This window comes from Crocodylus porosus, unplaced genomic scaffold (genome assembly GCF_001723895.1).
Source record: "Crocodylus porosus isolate Cpor-Errol unplaced genomic scaffold, CroPor_comp1, whole genome shotgun sequence".
Taxonomy (NCBI): domain Eukaryota; kingdom Metazoa; phylum Chordata; order Crocodylia; family Crocodylidae; genus Crocodylus; species Crocodylus porosus.
In genome coordinates, this window is record NW_017728914.1 from 17,242,441 (window position 1) to 17,254,143 (window position 11,703).

Here is an 11,703-nt window from a genome sequence, read left to right on the forward strand (position 1 = left end):
CCACTTACCATTATTCACTCAAATCCAAGATAAGGCTTTTTCCCCCTGTCAGAATGGCAGGTGTCGCAGGGCACTTCCGTGCCCCCCTCCTAGTGAGACTCAAACTTAAGGGGGGAGGCGTGTCGTAGGGCACCGAAGTGTCTTGATCCTAGAAAGAGGGACAGGTGCCAGTTGCCGGGGCAACCTCAGTTTGGTCAGCTGACCAGAAGGGGGCAGGGCCTGGCCTATATAAACAAGCCAGGCTGAGGCCAGAGTCAGTCCCCCTCTGGCAGTTGGGGAAGGTGGAGCAAGCTGAGTAGAGAAGCCCGATGGCCTGAACAGCCTCTGTGTGAGGAGACTGGGTGGAGGAAGCCCTGGTAGGGATTTGGGATGATAAATTGCCTGATGACTTAGAGTTTACATTTTAGCCAGGAAGCTTAGCTTTGAGTTGTAGCCGATTGGCTTATGTTGTTACATTCTGTTGTTTGTTGTTATACCAGAGGACCGGGTGAGGCTAATAGGGGTTGGAGGAGGCCTCAGTGGGGCTCCACAGTGGTGTGGGGACCCTCGTGTTAGAGAGGGCACAGCATTGAGGGGGCATTGACCCCAGCCCTGCGAAGGGGCACAGTGGATTGAGGGCCAGGTAAGGCTGAGGCCGCCTGAGCCCCAGGAATTGTAGATCTGTGAAGGGGATTTAGGGGCCAGGCACGGCTATGGCCACCTGAGCCCCAAGCGCAGGGAAAGGCTCCAGGGCGGGCGTGAGCACGGGGAAAGGCCCCAGGGCAGGCAACAGCTGTGGGAGAAGCCAGGGAGTGCTCGTGAGGGCGCACTGGCGAGAAGCCCCAGGGAGGGCATGCGCCTAGGACTTAATCATGAGGTTAGACCCCAGTGCAGATGGTCACGAGTAAACGCCCAATCGTGAGAGAAGGCCCAGTGTGGGCTCAGCCGTGAGAGAGGCCTGGGAGCATCTGCGGGGAGCGCGGGCGACTGTAAGGAAGGAGAGGCCAGAGAGCATCTGTGAGGATGCAGGCCATCTGAGAAATTGACTAGACAATGTACAGGACATCCGCGAGGCTTGGGGCATGGTATTAGGGGTGGTAGGAGCCACATGTAGCCCTTAAGGCGTAAGGGCACCGAGTCACCCTAGACGGGGCACAGACTGGAGTACATCGGGGTACCGCGTCAAGGAGGAGTAAAGGCAGCCTCCCTTAATACTCTTAACATCAAAGATGGGTGGGTGACAACGAGGGTGTATTGACACCGATTTGGTAGGGGGTGCCAGGAGAGATCACAGCTGCTCTTAGGACCCTGCCCCATGACAGCAGGGAAAAAGCTTTGTCTTAGGTTCGGGTACCAGCCTTGGGCAGGCAGCAGCTCAGCTCCAGCTCTGGCTAGTTTTATGGAGGAGCCTTCAGCATTCTCCCCAGTCCCTGCTCCCCACAACAGCCTGCCTACCCATCCCTGTTCCCCTCTCCCTAGCTGCCCCTCCCTCCCTTACCCTTTTTTCTGGCTTTGGTCCCTCCAGCCCTGACCCAACTTAGCTAGGAGCTGATGTCACTTGTTCCTGATTGGGCTGGGACCACCACTACTGCTGACTGACCCAAAAGAGCAGAGCTGCTGTAGAAGATAAGTGGGAGGGGGGATGGTAGCTGGGAGCTGATGGGCCAGGCATGTGCCGGGACACAGGCACCAGAGGTCAAGCATAGGAATGCAGGGGGAAGGCTGCAGCGGGGAGCTGGAGGTGAGGGAGCAGGCACAGATACAGAGTGGCTTTATAGCATGTTAGTAGATAGACAGAGGGGCACATGGCAGATGGGGCAGGCACAGGCATGGGAGGACAAGGGGAAGGGGCCTGGCCTTTCATTCCCCACCACTGCTTTCCCCACCACAGCAATGGGGAAGGGGGAGGGAGCTGGGGGAGAGATATTTAAGATAACCTTCAATTAATTAGATTCTCTACATGGAAAATTATACACATTTTATAATATTCCATATATAGAATCTAATTGTGGAGGGGATCATCTTAAAATTGAAGTCATCTTGGATTTGTGTAAATACAGTACTTTCCACTTCTACTTTACTTAAGCTCAGGATCAAGCCTTAATGACTGGTCAATCACTGTCCTCGGATTAACCAAAAGTAGTAATTCAGACTCCCTTGTACAAAACTGCTCTACTTGAGAAATCTTATGGAATTTATTAGAAATGATCAAATGAAGTGGTTTACTGGGGGGGGAAAAAAGAACAGAATTCTGTGGAAAAAACCTATAAATGCATAGAAGCTAACAGAGAATTATTCTCCTGCCATAAATTAAATTAAAAGAATTCTAGAGAAGAGCTATTGTTCTGGAGTAACAACTACATGATTTTTCCCTAAGGTTTAAAGAAACTCATCTCCCTATAAAGGTATTCTTGACTACCTTTCCAAATATGACTGCCAAAATTCACATTATCAATAAATGTCCAGCCTTCAAACTGTACTGGCCATTTGTTGTACCTTCGCCAAATTCCATATTTTGGAAGGAAATACAGACAACTGCTGGCAGAAACTTTCTTATTTCTTGCTTATGTAAGTACTTGGTCAAATACTGATTATGATATAATGATTGTGGTTCCTGAGGCATTTACTGTGCAACTGAAATGATATTACATTGCATTATATTGTTTGAATATTTCTAAATAATAAAAGTCATGCAATTTTGATGTTGTTCTCAGGGATATCAGATCAGTCTGTGGGGTATTCATTAAAGTGCAAAACCACAGCCTGATTGATTCTTCTAGATTCTTCTTTAGTTGATTTAAACCAGATTGTATTTCTTTGCAATTAAATGAAGAACTTGAATAAACTTAAATTTTGAGCCTATTTTCCCCCTGTATTTAAAGACTATTTTGGAAATGCATTAATTAAAGGAGAAGACCTGCCCAGGTGTACAATGGTTTTAGTTTTAAAAAACATTAAATAAAACTTGGTTTGAAAGAATGTTTTTTTGGACTGAAAAGAGAAAAAAACTGTTGAAAAAGATAGACAAGGAGAGAACATTCTCTATTCCATTTAAAAATTGATAACATCAGATCGCGCAACAAATACGCTTTCTAATTTCAAAGTTAAACATGCATTTACACACTGCATAGCATGCATTATTTAAAAATAAGCATGTTGTCAATGATGATGAAACACTCTCAATAACAGTGAGCACTATTCTGCATCTGTGAAGTTAAGATTGGAACATCTCACACCTTTCTTTGTCACTTACATAAGCATTGGAACAATGCCCATGAAACCCTCCTGTCCTCTACATTGCAATCATAATCCCTAGACCAGTATAGAACCCTTTACCAACCCCCATACAGTATGGAGAGAAATTTTAGATTGGGTTTATATTACATTTACCTAGGACCCAGTAATATTGCCTAAAAAACTGAAATACAAATCCAGCTCCAAAACACTCTTAAAAACAGCATCAGCGGGAATAACTTATGTGAACTGGCCTTCTGTTCTTTAGTCTCAGGTTGTCTAGCTTCGCTCTTCAGCAAATATATGAGTTAAAAGGTGACAAAACTATGCTTCAGTTAGGATATGCTCTGCAGAAGTGATTGGAACATTTGTGTCAAGGCTATTTTTGACCAAAATAAAGTATTGGCTTTTCCTGGAAAAGTCATCTTTTCATTGAAAACCAGGAAGCCTACAGTGACATTTGGAATCCACACACAAAATTGTTCATTTGGGTAGGCATTTGGGTATTGTCTCATAAGGCATGCCATTAATTGCCTCAAGTTCCTTTCTCTTCAGTAAACAGAGTTCCTCACTTAGACCCCCTTTACTAAAATTCAGGGGTTGGAAACTTTTGCAGTGGCAGGCCACTTTAATACTGCCAGTCCTCTTGCTGCTGCTGGCAGGAAGGAGTAACTGTTTAATAAGAAAATCCTCAAGAACCCCTGGGAGTTCCTGCCAGTATCTGTAGTACAGCTGTCATAGTACTGTATTGCTGAAGATGCTGTCTCTCAGAAATGTAAAACTAAGGTCTCTTCCATCCAACATCATTGAAGACCGGAGGCTACTGTTTGTAAGGGGCATTTTTTAGTTAATCCTTGCATCCTGGTCAAATTCTAACTTGTGCAATTACTTTCTGTCATTTTAATGTTCCTCTGCACTTTCAGTTGGAGATTATATTAATTTCTCTTCTTAGCCGTTGTTATGCTCTGTTAATGCAACTGCTCTGTTTCATGCCAAGGACAGCTGCATTTCCCTGGGGAATAAATCAATCACAATAGTTCCTTCCCTATCCTAAAAGACTTGCTAATGTTTGTAAAACACTTGAAGGTTCTCAGATGGAAGCTACTTGAGAAGATAAAGTATTATTATTACTTTCACAAGGTAGGGGATGAATCTGTAGTCCACACTCATCATGTGATGGGAAAATATTTTTTTACAACAGGAGCCTTGCATTCATGAAATGCTCTGTTGGGTTAGGGAGACAAGTATATAAATTGAACCACTGTAGAGGAGTGCATTAATGAATCATTTAGTTAGAAAGATGGGGGCTGTGCCATGTGCCTCAAAAAGATATTGTGCCGTAAAATTTCACAACAAATAGCTTCAGACATTATTTGCCCTAAGTTTGCCAATTTTGTGTTAACTGCATCAGCAACCCTGATTCTCACAGGGCAGAGCCAATATAGTAGTAATGGAATAATATGCCTGTTCTACAAGTCTGGCCAGGCTATGGAATTTGTAAAACAGTGGAAATCAGCATTAAAACTATCTTGCCTGGTGCATCTGCAAATGACTGTGGCTCCCTGTCAGACTCTGATTTGAGCTGCCATGTAGTGTTGCCATGGAAATGCTCCAAAAGAACCTAAACCAAATGGAAAGTTCTGCCGTTAATCTCTCCCTTACTGCAATGACATTGCATGAATTTTCGAACTGTTCTGCTACTGTGGAAAGGAGGAGGGGCAAATGTAACCTGTTTTGTTAACAGAGTTAACACAGACCTTTATGGAAATTGCAAAAAGAAGTTAATTATTTGTTTAGCTTAGATATAGCACATAGTAAAAAATCTCAGTCATATCTGTGAAGAAGGTGAAAATTCTGCAAATAGATTATGCGCCAACTCACAGCCCCAAATGTGTAAAGAAATATGCACATATTTAACTAATTACAGTCAGTTATTTTGTGAGTCAAGTGTGGGCTTCAGCCTTTGTAGGACTGGATCTATGGTATATTCTGCATATGCACTTTAACAAGTTCTGGTGACCTTTCTGTTCTGGAGCCTTAAATTAAAAATTTAGTATAGCTAATATGGGAAAAGAAACTGGGAATTTCTTTTAGTTACTATTTGTGCACATTCCCAGACTGCTGCACTAACACAGTGGTTGTCAACCAGGGGTACATGTACCACCAGGAATACTTAAAAAGGTCCTGGGGGTGGGCAGACCTAATGTGGCCAATAAATGCTGCGTGCATGTGCAGAGCTGTAATGCAGAATGCAGGCAGCCAGGAGAGCATCTGCGTCCAGCTGGCAAGTATGTTGTGAGGGAAAGGGCTGGAGGAGGGAGAGAGGGAAGATTGAGGCCCCAGTGGTTGGGGAGGGAGAGGGGCTCAGGCTGGGCCTGAGGAAGGGGCACCAGACTGAGCCATGCGAGGGGCAGCTCCCACCACTGCATGCACCCCAAGAGGATATGGGGGGTGTGCCTCTGGATCTGTGCAGGGCTGGGCAAGATGCCACTATGGGCTGGGGCCAGGGGCTGCACTGGGCTCTTCCTGGAGAGGGATGGGCCAGGCTGTGCTCTGCATGGGTGGTAGTGGCACTGGGAGGGGGCTATGGGAGGGGCTGCAGCAACCCCAAATTCACTGTAGTCTCTCTGATAACCTCCCTCCCAGTGCTGGTGCGGCCCGCCCCCACTGCAACCCAGCCCACCCCTGCTGAGAACACCGCAATATCAGCTCCAGTCCAGAGCTGAAGCCCCCTTCCACCCCACATGCAGCTCTAGTGGCACAGGACCTCCATGCCCTCTCTGTGGTGTGCACAATGGTGGGAGCCACAATGGAGTGCAGGACAGAGCTGCAGCTCATCTGGGGGGGGGTGGCTCCTGCCACTGTGTGCACCCCAGGAGGGCATGGGGGCATGAGCTCCTGGATCTGTGTGGGACAGGGCAAGATGCCACTGCTGGTTGGGGCTGGGGTGGCGTTGGGCTCTTCCCAGCAGGGGATGGGCCAAGCTGTGCTCAGGGAAGGTAGTACCAGCACTGGGAAATGGCAGTGGTGGGGGATGCAGCCACTCTAGAATTTGCTACAGCCCACCCATTTCCCCCTTCTGGTGCTGCTGCTGTCCCCTTCCCCAAGTTCAGCATGGCCCAGTGCCCACTGGGAAGAGCCTGGCACCAGCATTGGTCCCAGCCCAAAGCAGCAGCCTGCCCTGCCCCGCACAGCTCCAGGGGCACATGCCCCTGTGCCACCCCAGGGGTGCATGTAGCTGCAGGAGCCACCCTCAGCACAGCTCAGTCCTGGGCCCTGCCCCTGCCAAGTGTGTGGAAAGCAGCCAAGAGCAAGAGCTGGAGCTCCATGCACTGGGGAAGGAGATGCCTGGCTGCAGATTCCCCCCACCCCCAACCTAGCTGGGCATGTGGCTCCTGGCACAGGTCACCATGGCTGCTGCTGCCCAGAGTGGCCCAGCAGTGGCAGGAGAAAGAACTGCTGGAGGCAGGAGGAGTCAAGCAGGGCCCAGGGGGCTGCAGAAGCAGCAGGAGCAGTCTGCCAGGAAGCTGTTTGCATTGGCCAGGGCTTGGCCTGAGCCAGGGCCAGGGTGGTGCCATTGGTGGGTGAGAGTAGGAGCACAATGCAGGCTGTCCAGGATGGGAGTGAGGGGGGCTCAGCCCCATGCGGAGTGCCGCAGGGGCAGGTGTAGGCCATATAGGGTGGGGATAGACCTCATCTGCACCTGCACCTCACTGCCTGGGTGAGCTCTGCTGCATGCAACCACTGCCACTCCTCTCTCCCCTACCCCGGCCAACTCCTGGGACTTAGCTCATGGGCAGGTCCCCACACAAACATGCACACCCAGCCCCACACCCTCCATACCTTCCCACACACCCATACCCCTCCGCACCCAAAATACAAGAGTAAGACTTTATTTTGAGCTATCAGTCACCGCTATATACACCACACTCAAAAAACATAAATCAGGACAAAAATTATTTTTTGAAATAAAATCAAAAGATGGTATAGTATATGTTTGATTTTTGGTATATGATTTGTTTTTATCTATAATTGGCTAAAATGATATCTTCTGACAGGTTTTACGAATGCAGCCCTCAATAGCTCACCACAACTCATTAAACTGCCTGCAAGCTGAAATAATTGCCCATCCCTGTTTTAGTAGCTATTTCAGGTGTTCCATAGACCTCCTCATTCAGGGGTATCAAATTAACACACAAATTTTTCAACAAAAAGAACAGGAGATCAGAGCAAGATTCTCCAAATGACACACCTTTGTACCTGAATGCAGAAACCAAGCCTACAGAATATCAGCATTCTAGTGCCTTTTATAGTAGCAAATATTCTGTGAATGGCCTTTTTTTCCCCTCACGCTGACTTCTAAAAAGCCTAGCTCTGGGCTCAGTATCTATCATAAAGAAAGTTGTACAAGACACTAGCACAATATCAAACAGTGAAAGCTTCAGAGGCTTAATAGGAACAGGCTAGAAACAGCACACAGATCTCAAATAAATGTAGATGAATAGGGAAGCATTTGACCATGTCTAGAATCAGGAATGCCTGGAATTTCTCAGGTGAATGGTACAAGTTAAGAAACGTATTGAAGTGAAACAGACCAATGAGAAAAAACAGTCCTTCTTTTCTTTTTTCTATTTTTTATTCTGTGCATATTCTTCAGACCAAAAGAAAAATGCTTTGCATATAAAAAACTGTCTAACCATACAGATTTATTAGCTTTGTCCTAACTATACAGTTGGCCCTATAAAATGTATCACCCCAACAAAATCCTTACATGTCTAGTTTATGTTATTCAGTAATTGGTTAATGTACACAAAGACTTCTTGGAACAGGTCTTCTGACTCCCTGATCATACCCTATCAATTATCCTCCATGCAGACGTGCTTCTGAGTCAGGAGATAATTCACAAACATAAAACATTTTTGGTGAGATTTCTGGTTGCAGGAGTAAAAAGTGACAGAAGGTACCAAAAACTGGAGACTAATGCAACATACCTGCTAGTACATTTTGTGTAGGATCATGCAAGCTATAGGAGCAGAGGAAGAAAATATCTTCCAGAGCTGGGGGTCAGCTGGGGGTACACATACTCCTGGAATTACTTGAGACGGCCCCAGGGGGTATGCATGGTGGCATGGGGAAGTGGTGCGTGGCAGTGGCGCTGAATGGTAAATGGCAGTGGTGGCCACTTTGAGCTGCTTCCCTACCCCCCACTGTGGCTATTCACCACGGTGGGCCACTTCCCTACCCCCCACCCTCACCATTCACCACTCCATGCTGCCACTGCGCACCACTTCCCACTCACCGCCATGCACCACTTCCCCACCTGCCACTTTCCTGCGCCACCGCACACGGCCAGCTTTGCTTCTGGCTGGCTGTCAGCACCCTCTCTCCCCATCTGGAAGCGGGTATGCTCCAGAAGGGGTACCCACCAGAAGGTGTACACTCCTTATAATTTCTCCTATGAAAATTCTCTGCCTATTGTTCCAGCTCAATCTGCATGTTCAGCAGCTCAAAGTGCTTCAACACAAGAGAATTTCCTGCCCAGGAGAGCATCCATCACACCTCCTCCTGTGAAATATGAAATATTATAACCAGAAGGAAACATAATTCAACATTCTGCTTGACACCAGACAACATTGTGGTAAATTGACTATTCTAACTTTTATCTGAGCCTAATTTGCACAAAATGAACTATTCTAACCAGGAGACCTTACAACACCTTCAGCTCTCCTGCAAAATATGAATTTTCATAAGAGAAATTCCACCTAGAAGAAATTTTACAATCTTTGCATTCTCTTATGCCTGAGGAAGGGTGAGTGTACCCAAAAGCTTGCAACTAAAGAACATTTCTTGCAAATATCTAGTTGGCCTAATAAAATATACCACCTCTGCCACAAGTTCTGATTTCTAATGATATTATGTACTAAGGGTTTGTTCTGATGTTGAAACAACCTAAGAGTAACTCAGCTTCTCAAAGCTCTGCATAAACATTAACTAGTTAATCCTACCAGGGTAGCATTTGAATTGTTTCTTGTTGCCACCTACAAACTTTTGAGTAAAATCTGCAGACAGATGAAGAACAAAACGGCTGTCTTTAGTGCAGCATTCCTGAAGCCACCCGCATGTTAACTGATCCCTTTCCCGCTGAGCAAAACAGCAGGGCTAGCTTGCTAATGGGTTTTCTAGAGTCACCCAGCTTGCCACACCCTCTCTATAATTGCTTTGGCCCAAGAACCTAGGGAGAGGAATTAGCAAAGGAAAGTGCAGTAAGAAAGAGGTTTTTTGTTACCTGCTAGCTGGACTGAAATCCCGTTTGCATTTTGATTTACTAGCTACCAAGTGAAGGGAGAAAGGGAGTTAAAGACATCAGCATCTTCCCACTCCTCTACTATTTAACTAATAGAAAACTTTGCAAGTACCTATATTTTTTGTTCAAAACTTGGAACTTATCAGGAAATAGAAGACAGCAGCCTCCTCTCTACTGTCTTGTGGTCAATGCACCCACCGCCCAGTTGCCTAGTGTTCTTACCAGGGGACGTTGTGTGGAAGGACTCCCCTAGGCTGGGCAACAAGACAAGAACAACTGAGAAGAGTATCTAATCTTTGAAGGCACCTTTCCTGGACACAGACTGAGGGCTACCATCTCCTTCTGCTAGAATAAACTTTCCCTTGGCTAAGTCCTTCCCAGGTAAGCAAATTCCTTTCCTGACAATATTGTCCCTTCTTTCCCTGGCAGCTCTGTACCAGGTCGGTGTCAAACTGAAAGCAGTCGGGTTCAGAACCAGAAGGAGGGCATAAGAGCAGCTGTGTGATTCAGGGGCAGCCAGAGAGATGGGAACAAACTTCCTGCTTGTACTTGTTTTCTGACCTGGTTGCAAGCACACACTGAACCACAATTTCACACCGGATATTGGACTCTATTTCATTATATCCTAAGTATAGGCTGCTGCTTAAATAACTGTTTCCTAGGACTGAGGAACCACAAGTCTAAGCTCAGCAGGGAGCATATTAACATTAATCTTGTCAGTGATGAAAGACAAACAGGACAGTGTGTGACTGCAGGGGGCCTCCATCAGCACGGCCAGATGTGCCTTGTTATTCTTATTAGAGCTGGGCTAAAAAAGAATTGATTTTTTTTTTTTGGTTTAAGGGTTTTTTTGTTTAACAAAATCACAAAAAAGCATCTTTGTTCAAAACAAAACGGAGCTGTTACTTACTCTTAGAAGTTTACAGAGCAACCTAAAAGATGTGACCTCCCAGCTCCTCAAAAAGACTGTGGGCTAGAACCCTGAAGAAGTAACTGTTGGTGGACTATACTGACTTTTATGGAGGTCTATGTCCATGCACAGGGTGTAGCTGTAAAAAATACATTGCTTGCCTGGATTTCAAAGATTCAATATGCAATCACTATTCATGTGCTGACTTCAAAATTTATGGTGAAGTATTTTGCATGAAGAGGGGGTGTGGGTGGGAAGCAAACTCTCAATTGTATAAATAATTGGGAAATGGCCACTAAAACTAAAGACATATTGTGCGAACTGGGAAAGTCAACACACTTGTAAGTATTCCAAACTCAGCATAATAATCAGTTGCTTTTAGCAGACCAGACAGAACACCAAATATGTTGCTTTCTCCCCCTGACAAATCGCATCCATAAGTCTTTATTTTTTTGAGGAAAAAATACTTTTTTCAACTTATTTCAGAAAGTTGCTGTGAAAGAGAGAGCACCATGGTAGATTGGATTGGGCTGCCCATATCCACAGTGAATGTGCATTTTAATATGATCTGACATCCTGTATTTTTATGAAGTACCAGCACAGAACTGTATCAGGTATCCCTATTTTTTTTTAAGTATGTGGTCCTTTAGGTGAGATCTGTGCAATATTTTATACTATCCATGAATATGACTCATAGGATTTGGTTTTGTCACAAATGGTTGAAGCATCTTCTTCCAAAATGTGTCCATTTTGATTTTCTTCATTCTTGATGTCCACTTCCATTATTGATGACTTGATGGATTTGAAAGTATGAGGCTAAGGCAAATCAGTCTTAGAAACAGTGCTTCCTTAATTGTATTGCTTTGGTTTCTATTAAGTACTTAAGTACTATGCTCTCAAATATAAAGGTTAACTTCTTGAAGTATTGGGAGAGAAGAATTAGGCAGATAAATGGGGTCTGCTACACATACAGTCTTGAGTGAAATCATGGCCCACTGACTTTCCTTATCTTTTTTTATGCAAGATTAAAATAATAGGTGATATAATCTATCATACTAAGTCAGCCATTTTATTTTACTATTAGCATATGAATCAACATTTTACTTATGTGGCGAGCTTGCCAACAGCAGCCTGGCTGCCGGCTCGAAAAAGACTTCAAGTGATTGGTAGGGCATTCCCACCAATCAGATGATGGCTGGGGAGAGGCTTGCCCCACCCCTACCCGGGGTGAGGTGAAGAGTCCAGACCTGGTTAAGGACTACACCCCCCTCTTCCT

General features: G+C 45.5%; 1 protein-coding gene across 1 annotated transcript in view; it reads left to right on the forward strand.

Annotated features, from left to right (window-relative positions):
* The first annotated feature begins 9,290 nt into the window (after positions 1–9,290).
* ATP10B (ATPase phospholipid transporting 10B (putative)) overlaps positions 9,291–11,703 on the forward strand; it is a 299,969-nt gene continuing 297,556 nt past the window's right edge. Inside the window, exon 1 of the mRNA XM_019534887.1 lies at positions 9,291–9,898. The gene's annotated coding sequence lies outside the window, so the exon portion shown is untranslated. The remainder of the gene's footprint in view (positions 9,899–11,703) is intronic.